Raw genomic sequence first — 11,647 nt, 5'->3', positions numbered from 1 at the left:
AAAATTTAAGTCTTTTAGAGTTTAAGATATTTGTAATAAATGTAATACATAATTAAGTAATGGTATATTATATGAAGATTAAATGTAACAGAAAAAAATAGAATGGGATTAGAGTAACATGAAATGAGATTGAGCATAATTTTAAACATGACTGGTCAAGTTTGGTATTGAGAAAGTGACTCAAAGCATATGAGAAAATGACCTCTATAGAACCTGGAAGAAAATCAACAGCCAGTATAGATGACCTAAGGCAAGAATGTACCTGGTATGTTTGAGGAACAAAGATGGCTGGTGTGGCTAGAACTAAGTGAGTTGGCAGAGGAGGACATTTTGGTCAGAGGACTAAGGGGAGGTCGTGGGCATCAATCATGGCGGAATCTCTGAATCTCTTCTTTAAGAGCTACCTACTATTCTTTCATTCATTCAAACATACATTTATTTGATAAACATTTATGGTTGTCTGCAACATGTGAAAGACTTTGTTAGACCCTGGTGTTGCAGAGTGGAATAAGACATTCTTTATGCCTTCAAAATATAAGTCCTGGAGAGTACAGGTGAAGGTCAGTGACTAAGTGTGATAAGTGATTGGCAACCTGGGTATATAAAGAAATAATGCTTTAGTGTGTGTATGTGTGTGTGTGATGAAAATGACTGAAAGACAGGAAGATGATGCTTGAGGTAAGCTTTGGAGGAGTTAGTTACTTAAGGCAAATAAGGCTGGAGGGCAGACAGAAGGCAGGGTTTCCATGCATTTTTTATTTGTGTTTTCCTTTGGGGTTTAAGTGTCAGAAGGGTCTATTTATGAAATTTCTTCTAAGCAATTCAAAATATGTTTTCAAGTCTCACATGTACTATCATGAATATGAGGTCTCTTTCTTATACTCTCCATTGCATTCTGAGTATCCTTTGCCTTTTGTATTTCTTCATATCAATTATTATTTTCCTTATAGGGTAATTGGTTTCTCCTTTCTTATTGATCACTATATTCCCATTGTCTAGTAAAGTTTCTGGATATGTTTCTGTCCCATAAATGAGGAATAAAAATTAGTTGGCTGACATAAATGTAAAAACTTGCATCTGCCTAATTAATCCTAATGTTTTAGATCATTTTTGTTAGATATTTTATGCATTATATCTTTTCTGTCTTTAACTTGTCTTATCCTATATTCTGTATAAATAACTGACATTTTAAAAGCATGGTTTTAGTTAAAATCTATTGCAGTTATTTAAAATATATAAAGTAAATTTTCTTTCTTGATGCTTGTATTTTACCCTTTTTCATGACTATTCTTTCTCCTTAAGATTTATGTGTTATTAAACTTCACAGTTTACAGAACATCCCCCAAATTTTGAGTTTTTCTGTAATCCTGCAGCCGCTGGTGTTCTAGTGTCTCTGAAGAAAGATGCATGAATGGGAAAGATGTTGGAAGTTGGCCTACCTTAAAATGGCCACTCTGACCACTATGTGATAGGTGCCACTTAATAATATACTCTGGCAGGCTTGAATTACATGGTATTTATTAAAGAGTTCTGTATACGTCACTCCATTGTTTTTGGCAATGTGACACTCTGAAATTTGGTCTGTTGCTACTTCCTATTTACTTTCTCCTCACTTTTGAGGTTTAGTGATTTCATCATTTTATTCTTGGAATTTGAGCTTTTTTACTAGAGCATATCACAACACTGACTCATTTGACACCAGATGTATTTTTTTTCCATTTTCATCTTTATTTTTAACTCCAGTACTTTTACATTACAATGTTGATTATGAAGTTTGCTCCATCACTCAGGTGTTTTTGTAAGATATTTTAAGAATAGATTTCAATGACTTATTATCCATATTTATATCCACATTACACTTTTATACTTCTATATCTTTTCTTTGAATCTATCTGCTTTTTTATAAAAGGCATCTATTTATATGACATTACATTTTTTTTTTTTTTTTTGTATTGAAGATCTTTGTTTCTTAGTGAGGTCAGATTAGTGTTTCTCCACTTACCTCTGTTACCTTGCAAGTTTCCCTTTCCATTCCTTAAGCTAGATCCCATCAACTGCATCTCTTGAGGCAGTCTTTTCCTCAAAACTCAGTGAGAAGTTACCTTGTAGGAAAATTGAAGAAAAGAATATGTGCATAATTATCTGTTTTGAATACCCCTGTTTCAGTATCGTTTTCCAATTAGAACATTGAATTTTAGTTTATTAAAAGTCTCACCAGTGTTCTTTATGGTTGACTAATTCTGAAGGTATAGATAAGCACTAATCTTAATTAAAAGTATTTAGCACTAATTACTTTTTATCCTTAAGCAAACCCATAGTTATTCGCGCTTAATCTTTCCTTTTACAAACGTACATTGAATACTTATTATATGTCAGGCACTGTGCTAGATACCTGAGTATATAAACATGACTCATATAGTCACTCTCCTCATGTGACTATTTGTCTAGGTTCATTAATCTGCTTGTGATCAGTGTTCAAGGATTAGGTCCTAAATTTGGTATTGGATCAGCTCCCTGTTTTCAGAGAGTCCAAATCCCCCCCCTTTTTTGTATTAGTTGAAAGCAAAAACTACAACTAAACAATATATAAGAATAGTCAACAAAATCTTTCTTGTCTGTGGAAGCTCAGCAGACTCTTCTCTATTGTATTCTACAGCTCTACTTGCCATGTAATACAGCATTGTCAGTGATCTAGACTCCAACCACAGAAGGCAGACATGCAGGACTTAAGAGGCTGGAGAGTATGTGTTAAGGTGGTTAATGGATTGCTAATTCAGTTACAAATTTGGGAAGAAATGGAAAGCCTATTACTTAAAAGGACTCCTAGGCATTTACCTACAGAATAGTACGTGATGTTGGGTCTCTCTTTCAAATGCTAACAGGCATAGTGTGGAGGTGAAGCCAGACATTTGTAAGACATCAGACATCAAGGGAAATCCAGATTGGCTTTTGTCATTTGCAACATTGTTTCAATCTGCATGCTAGATGGTAGTGCCATGTCTAGGTTGGTATTACTGGAGTAGGAAGAAAATGGGAGGAGCTCAGATTCTAATTATACATTTAAGACAGAAAAAAGTATATTTCAATGCTACATTTGTTATACGGCATTACATATTTCCCCAAACCATATGCATGCCTATGATGCTGTCCAATGTTATAGAAATATCAACAGATAAGGCCAGCCACGTAATCCCAGTAACTTTGGAGGCCAAGACAAGAAGATCACAAGTTCAAAGTCAACCCCAGCAATTTAGAGAGGTTCTCAGCAAGACCCTGCCTCAAAATAAAAAATAAAAGGGCTGGGGATGTGGCTCAGTGGTTAAGCATCCCTAGGTTCAATCCCTGGCAACAAAAATAAATAAATAAGTGAAAAGAAGTATAAACAGAAAACTATTAAGCAGATTGACCATCGTTGTCTATCAACTCTCCCTCGAAAAACTTCATTAAGGTTATCAGTGAAGAATGACTATGTATATAAGTATATGTGTGTGTGTGTGTGTGTGTGTGTGTGTGTGTGTGTGTATATATATATATATATATATATATATATATATATATATAGTATTGGTGAAGAATGAATATATATTTGGGATCAGTGAAGAATGAATATATATATGAATATATCCATATATCTCCACAAGGGCAAAAAAGAACACGAGACAACAGTGACTAATAAGACTTCAAAAATTTGAGGAGACAGTAAACAAATGAAGAAAGCACAGTTTACTTTTCAGAATATAGAAAACAGGAATTCAAATGCATGTAGTACCTATAAGAATCAATCTGCCTTGCAGAATGCCTGGAAAACGGGGTGGGGTATATGATTGATAAGACAATTGGATGAAAATCTATGCACAAAGTAGTTGGACTTCCCTCATCCCTTAAATCATTTTCCTGAGGCAGACAGGAAACTACCCAACCCCCATCCATGGTAGCTCACAGAATGCTTAGTCTGGACGAGTGAAGTCAGAGAGCTTCTGGTTCCAGAGACAACAGGCATAGCTTAAAAAAGAAAAAATAAAGAGGTGAGTTTCTGACCTAAAAATAGACCATATAAAATATGTATATTGAAGTTTAGGACTAGCAGACTGCTTCCCTTGCCTTGTTCCCAGAATCCTAGATAGAATCCTAGTCAGTGGGTTTTATACCCTCCTGTCACCAATACACACCAATCTGCTTCTCATTTTCACATATGAAAAGGCAACTTAATGATTAGACATTTGAGAAATGATGAGACATTTGAGAAAAGAAAATTTGTGAGACAGAGATTAAAAGCAAATGGGGGAAGAAGAAAAAAAAAACTCCTGGAGAGAAACAAAGATAATCAATGAAACAGAAACAATCAAACAAACAAAAGTCATAGTTAATAATATCAAGGAGGTAAGAAAAGATAATCTGTCTTTATAAAAAAATATGAGGTTAACACAGCTTATGGAAATTAAAAATATAAGAAACCAGAAGAGGTGTGCTTCAGCCTCTTTGGATGGCATGGCCACCAAGCTGCGGAGAGACCACAAATCTGGAAGAGCAGGAACGCCAGTAGAAGAAGAGGTACATCAGTGACATAAAGCTGGGGTGGTGAGGCAGAGGAGATGGCAGTGGCAGCAGAGGGCTGTGTGCCTGGTGGAGGCACTGATGAGCTGGCAAGTCCTTGACTCAGGAAAGACTCCTTCATTTCTCTGTGCCTAGCTTTCTTTAGGCCCGACACTGCATCTCCCATCTGGTGAAGGATTTGGTATCATAGGTCCTGGCACTCTGGAATGGGTCCAGCAGTCTGAGCTGTTAACGCTTTATCTGGAACAGGAATAAAAATTCCTATCACAAGAAAAGAGGGTGGTGCTTGATGGGGGCTTCCCTTGAGAATCACAACATATTGAAGATGGAGAAGTGCTAAGATCTAACGGATTTAACCAACTTTTTTTTTTTTTTTGGATCTTGTAAGAAACTTTTGTCTTGGATGCCGATATTTTGGACAGATCCTTGGCTCTTGTGAAGGTGAAACAAAATTTGTCTTGCATTGGAGTCTGTTGTTTTGCTAGTTGCCAAAATTGTTGAAAAATAATGCAATATTTCATCTATTCATGAAGTATTCTGGATTAGTTAATGTAAATGTACCTCTTCTGACAGAAAGTAAATGGAAAACATAATTTTAAAAAAATCAGAGCTATGGATTGGGTCCTACTGCTGTATTAAACATTTTTTTTTTTGCTTACATGAGACTATTATACTTGATATTTCAGGAAGAAAAGTAATATTGAGCTTTATAAACTGGAAGCTCAGTTAGAAGTTTGCAATTTTGTACCAGCCTTTTCAAAAGTAAAATCATCTGATTAGGTTTGTGTCTTCTTATCCTGGAGGTAGAAATGCCATGGTCCATTGAATTATTGAAAATTTTCTGCTTTTTATAAAGCATTGAAAGATTAATGATACTGAGTTCTTCAACTGGAAGGAGGTAGCTTCTAAATGTCTAGATAAATACTTCCTCTTAACTGTGGCAGTGAATTGGTTTGGATTTTGTTTGGGTATGGAGTTCAGACTTTCTAAGATGGTCCTATGGAGTTTCTGAAGGTTTCTGTATGAGGAATATGGAAGCCAAGATTCTGAAGATATGAGTGGTGGGAAATGAAGCCTTGGCAGCTGTCCATCCAGTGGCCAAAGATACAGGGCTTTTTCGCCTTGAAAGATGTGCAGACTCTGTTCTTCCCATTTGAGAACTCTAATTGTCCTGTATCAGAATTCAGAGTGTATAAGTTTAAAAACAATAAGTTTAAAAATAATAAAATAATGAGCAGTTTTCTTATTCATTCCCTACATAGTCAGGAATACCATACATTAGAATACCTGCTGTCTTGTATTATTAAATCAGATCTGGACTATTCTCATATTTTAAGCAATCATATATGTTAGGGCCTCTCAAACAATGGAAAATAATTTAAATATTTCCACTTTTTACTCTTTGCATGAAAATTTTCCTTACTTGAGGGGGCGGATAGGAGTTGATACTTTCAATTTATTGTGTACCAAAAGGATTTATAAAATGAATACTGTAGCTTTTCCAAAACTTTATGCAACATCTTCAGACATCTGTATTTAAACAGATTAGGTTTGTGCAATGTTTCTGTAAGAGAAAGAACTGATTATATTTTCATGGTTTATTTTAGATTTCCATTAACTGCCTTCTCCAATCTTATGTCTCAGAATAGACTATACTATTAAATTATAAGAAGTCCCTTCTTTAATTTAATGCTCATTGGTTTTTCTGATTCAGGTCCTACAAACTTAGGAGTTTTAACATTGACATTTCTGTGGACTTTTTAATGTAATATTTTAATGGAGGTTTCCAGCAGGGCACAAGTAAATGGCAGGCTAAGGCTGTTAGATTGTTGCCTTACCAGTGGCTCTGCACTGCCTGACAAGCGACTAGATTTGCATATACATGTGCAAAGCTCTGCAAAAAAACAACAACAAAAAAAAAAATCAACAACAACAACAACAACAACAACAACAAAAAAAAAACGGAAAAAAACAAAACAACATCAACAACAACAAAAGAGACTGAATTAGAAATGGCTAACTTTGTAATTTATAAATATTGTTTTAGTTAGTTTTATCTAATTTTCTTTCATTAAATACTATATTCACATTATTGCATTTTACTTACTTTGGAATTAGTTTTTCAAAAATAATTATACGAGTCTATCAGTGCTAATATTAATTACAAATAAAAATAGGTGTTTGGAATGTTATGGTTTAAGCATATTTTTCTTTAGAGTCCTAAAAATAGTGACATATGAACTTAGTAAATGTAAAGTGTTACACAGAAAATGGGTGCATATAAAAATTTATAAAATGTCTGTAAAATATGAAGCTTATAAGTTAACTTAAGATATGAGTTTTTAACCTGATCTATGTAAGAGTCTTGCCATTGAATTGAGTTATAAATCATTATGTTTCTGTACCATGAATCATATATTGATGATGTGTTTTCACAGTAATAAGTCATCATCACTTGGATGCTCCACCTCCATTTAAAAAATATCAGTTTAGTTTTTCTTGGCTTTCTCCATATGTCCCTAAAAATAATATGGGTATGGTTTGTTAAAAACTGAAATATAATTCACAAAACATAAAGTTTAGCATTTCAAAGTGTACAGTTCATTGCTCTGACAATGTTGTATAATCCTCACCATTATCTAATTCCCAAACATTTCTAATCATGCTTCCAAAGAAACATCATGCTTATTAGCAGTCAGTCCCAATTCCTCACCCATTCCATGTCAACTACTAGTCTATGTCTCAATGGATTTGCCTATTATGGAAATCTCTTATAACTGGAACCATTCAATATTTATTTAGTTTTAAATATATGACCCTTTGAATTGAGTGTTGTGGCATACAACAGTAATCCCAGCAACTTTGGAGACTGAGGCACAAGGATTGCAGATTCAAGTTCAGCCTCAGCAACTTAGTGAGACCTTTAAGAACTTAGAAAGACCCTTCCTTAAAAATAAATAAATAAATAAATAAAATAAAAACAAAATAAAAAGAACTGGGGATGTAGCTCTGTGGCAAAGCACACCTGGGTTCGGGTTCACATTGAATATTTCTCTGAAGAGAATCTTTTAAAAATGGTTAACGAATTACATAGCAATAGAATATCAATGTAGCATAAATGGATAATTAAATAAAATAATATGGCTTTTGAAAGATTAGAAAGAAAAAACAAAAAAAGGAATAAGACAAAAAAGATAAACATAAATATTGATATCCCAATATATATTAATCTCAAAATCTTGCTACAGCATTAGAAAACAGAAGGGGTAAGAAAGCAGAAGAATTAAGAAAAAAATAATACAGGGCATTTCTTAGAATTAATCCATGTGAACCAAGTTTGAAGGTCACACCTTACTCACCACAGGATGAACGAAAAACACATGACAGACATATTACAGTTTCTTTGAAAAAAAATCACCAGTGAAAATCTAGAAAGCTCAACAAAAGGAAGGAAGATGCAGAGATGATTATTTTAACAAAGACTAAGAGTTCTATGACAAAAGACATGCAATCTTAGTAGACTACCTGGCTCAGTGTATACAAATTTTACATTATAGTGTTAACGTCTGTAATTTAAGCAAAGATTCTTTAATAACTACATTAGAGGATGGCCAGGTGAGGATAAATTGCAAAAGGTGGTGATTTAGTTAGCAATTCCTCAAAAACCATAGGAAATACTTATAACTGTTTATCTAGAAGCACTGAAGTCAATGCTAGAGGAACAAAGCTGTTGAATGCATCTGAAGAGTGACACTAGGGTTGGGAAAAAATGGTATAGGGTATTCCGGTTTTTGATATAGCTTTCTGATACTCTGATTTTTACCTATGTCAAAAATTAATAAATTAAATGTCAGTATTTTAGCTTTTGAAAACCATTTAAATCTAACTTTTGTATTGTGCTGATTTTATTGATATTACATATTATTTTGGTAGCCTAAAATTTATCTAATGGATCCAATATATAGTAGTTTTCACCCATTTTTATGTTTTACTTTGACAGAATTTACTTTCTCTATATGTCCCTAAAAATAATTATTGTCTCTATATATGTGCAATATCTATAAGAAAATTATACATTTAAATAAATGTATGTGATAATTTGGCACAAAATATATTTCAATCAAACAACATTCTTATATAATACTGGGTGATTATGACACTTATTTCATAATTGGAGAAGCCAGCAGTCTAGAGCATGGACCAAATTTTGGTTAGTAACATTTCACAGGTCCAAAGCCTCACATATTCTCCATGTTTTATTTTATGACTGCTTATGGATATAAATCATATAATTTGTATATTTATGGCTAATTCATTCAGTAAAATAAACATATTTATACCCAATATTATTAATTCAATATCAAATTTTTAAAAAGACTATGTTTACATGTTAGTAAAGTTAATAAAAAATAAAAATCTTTTTGAATTTTTTGCTTATTTTATAATTTAGCTATATACTTGTTTTGAAATCTACATGGGGTAAGAGAGGCAACACTATCAATCTCAGTGACTATCATTGCCAAATATGGCATTTGTCATGATTTATATCTCTTCTAGTTAGTGAAATAGAGTGACTGTGCCATTCCTATTGCTCATGATCCAAATGACTCTTTGGCCTTTGGTTAGTCTGTTAGTATGTAACAAACTTCAATAGAAGGTCAAGGATGGCTTCTCAATCAATTAAAATATATGGTAACTGATAGAGTATATGATAACTAATAAAGATAGAGGTTATTGTGTTCTCTTTTATTCAGGACTTTTCTAGAAGGTAGCTAGTATAGTTATGATCTGTTTGCTACACAGTCCAGAGGTAGCAAAGGAATCCAATTATGGTACTTGGTCCAATTCTGATCTTCTGGTTGCAAATTAGTCTGGGTCAGATCAACAAACACGCAAAATATTTTAGCATATGGTATATTCTTGACTATAAAGTCTCAGATGAGAATTTTTGTATGTTCACCTTTCTGGTCTTCTGGACTTGTAGAAAACAGAGAATAAGGCAAGGACAAGAAGAGATTCTGAAAGGACACAGGGAAGGTTATTACAGACATACAAAAAAGGCAAAGGATATAGTAGGGGGGTTTTGTTGCTTAGTAGAGAGATTAGGTTAGGATGAGGAGTCTGAAAGCAGAATTGGTTGAGGTGCTATGAAAAAAGGAAGAGTGTACAGTATTGACATTTGTAGGTGATTAAGAAAAGTAGGAGTGAGAATTGTTCACAGGTGACTGTCCTAAGATGTTTTCCATTCTAAATTTTGCATGTCATTTTTCTGCAGGCAGTGATGTCCCTTACTTTTCACAGGGAGGTGATAAGGTCTACATATGAGGAATTTTCAGCAGGCATCTAGAGTTCTGATAAAACCCAGGCTTTTTTTTTAAAATAGGGTTAGAATCAGTCATGAATTGTTAATTTAATCCCTTCTTCAACCTACCCTGTGTCTTATTATTAATTCAAATGATGACAAGATTACTTATTTGGCTCAGAAACTCTTCCCTATCAGATCAAAATGAAGATTACCAAACAGAATTCTACTTTTTTTGTTTTCTTTTTTCTTTTTGTTAATTAGAAAAATTATTTATTTCTGTTCCTTTCATACATCTTACTGTTGAGAAAACAGTCTTGCATATATATGTGAAATAACGCACTATCACACACACTGTTTAAAGGCAAAGCACCATTCGTGAAGCAGGTCAGCAGTCCAGAGTTCTCAGTTCTCGGAGTTCTTAGAGATCTTGCTTCCTGATTTTACATTAACTTCTGAAAATCAGAAATATTGCAAAAAAATGTTAAAGGGGGTTGTAAAAATAATCACTTTATTCAATATTATAATTTTAGAAGAACAGTATATTTATGAAATGAAAAACTAAGAAAATGACACTTAACATCATTGGCACAACAGGTCTTCAGGAAAAAAAATACTGTAATAAACTTGTCTCTGATACCAAGAAATTCCAGTCCAAGCTTTCATATATTTCCTGTGTTTTCACTTGATAATTTTTACTACTGCTTTTTATTCTTTTCCACATTTCATAAGAGAGGACTGGTATAGCCTTTACAACTTCATCAATAGGAGCAAATCCAGAATCCACTGATTTCTTCTCAAAAGGCACTCTAACCCATCAGATAGCCTGGCAGTTTCATTTCATGAATACTCTAGCCATGAAAAGCTCTGTAGGGCACAGATGAATCCAATGAATAGAAGAAGAAATCTATTGAGTTTTGGAATATTTGGTGCAATGGATTGGTCCAGCATTATGAAACCTAAATCCCCCATTGTAAACAGAAAGCTGGATGCAAGTCCTTCCATAATATATTGTCCATTTACTCTGTAGGCCAAGAAAGCTACTGGCCTCTGATGCCCATGGTCATCAGTCTTAGAGCCAAAACTCCGAGGTTCAACAATAATATCATAAATTATTCCTCTGCTGATGAGGAAATAAGACACCACCACCAGAGTGTACACCATCATGGCCAACAACATGTGCACCCAGGGCAGCTTCTTAGCTTCAGATTGGGACATTCGAGCACTAAGAACAGGACCCAGTACAAAGTCTCCATGTTGGTGGTGTCCGGGGCAGCTCTCGGGCCTCTACTTTTTTTTTTCTATTTGATTTCTATGTCACTTACCTAACTCTCGAAGCTCTCTAGGACAATTAGATGTATTCCAACCAAGCAACATTGAGTAACTCAACAGACAACATTTACGTTCCCAAATGTAGCCTCTTTTGGTCTGTTCCGTGTCTTAAATCTTAGTTCTTTTGTTGGAACTATGTAGTGTTAGCAGCACCTACAGCAACACTGGTGCTTCCCACACCCCCATAAGCTCTACCTCATTTGAGATCTCTATAAAAATGTTGCATCGGAGTAAAGACATCTCTGAACCCTTGAAGCTATTTTCCTCTGTTGCCCAAAGTGATTCTGTTATTTGGTGATTATACAGCGTTTTTCATCTGGAAAAGCTTTGTGGAGAAATCCTTCCTTCCCTAATGTTATTAGGTATTGAATGACAGTCCCCTTTAATTGAGAGATGTTCACCTCATCTCTGGATAAACGGGTTCCATGATTTGGTAGGGATGATATGACAGTAATTTGA

The 11,647-nt window shown here is 34.1% G+C and overlaps 1 pseudogene; it reads right to left on the bottom strand.

The window, feature by feature from the left end:
* Positions 1 to 10,696: 10,696 nt before the first annotated feature.
* Positions 10,697 to 11,074, bottom strand: LOC143397109 (oligosaccharyltransferase complex subunit OSTC pseudogene; annotated as a pseudogene).
* Positions 11,075 to 11,647: the final 573 nt, after the last annotated feature.

The sequence above is a fragment of the Callospermophilus lateralis genome, chromosome 4 (genome assembly GCF_048772815.1).
Source record: "Callospermophilus lateralis isolate mCalLat2 chromosome 4, mCalLat2.hap1, whole genome shotgun sequence".
NCBI lineage: Eukaryota > Metazoa > Chordata > Mammalia > Rodentia > Sciuridae > Callospermophilus > Callospermophilus lateralis.
Note: the sequence above shows the minus strand (reverse complement) of the source record. Positions and strands in the feature narration are given on the sequence as shown.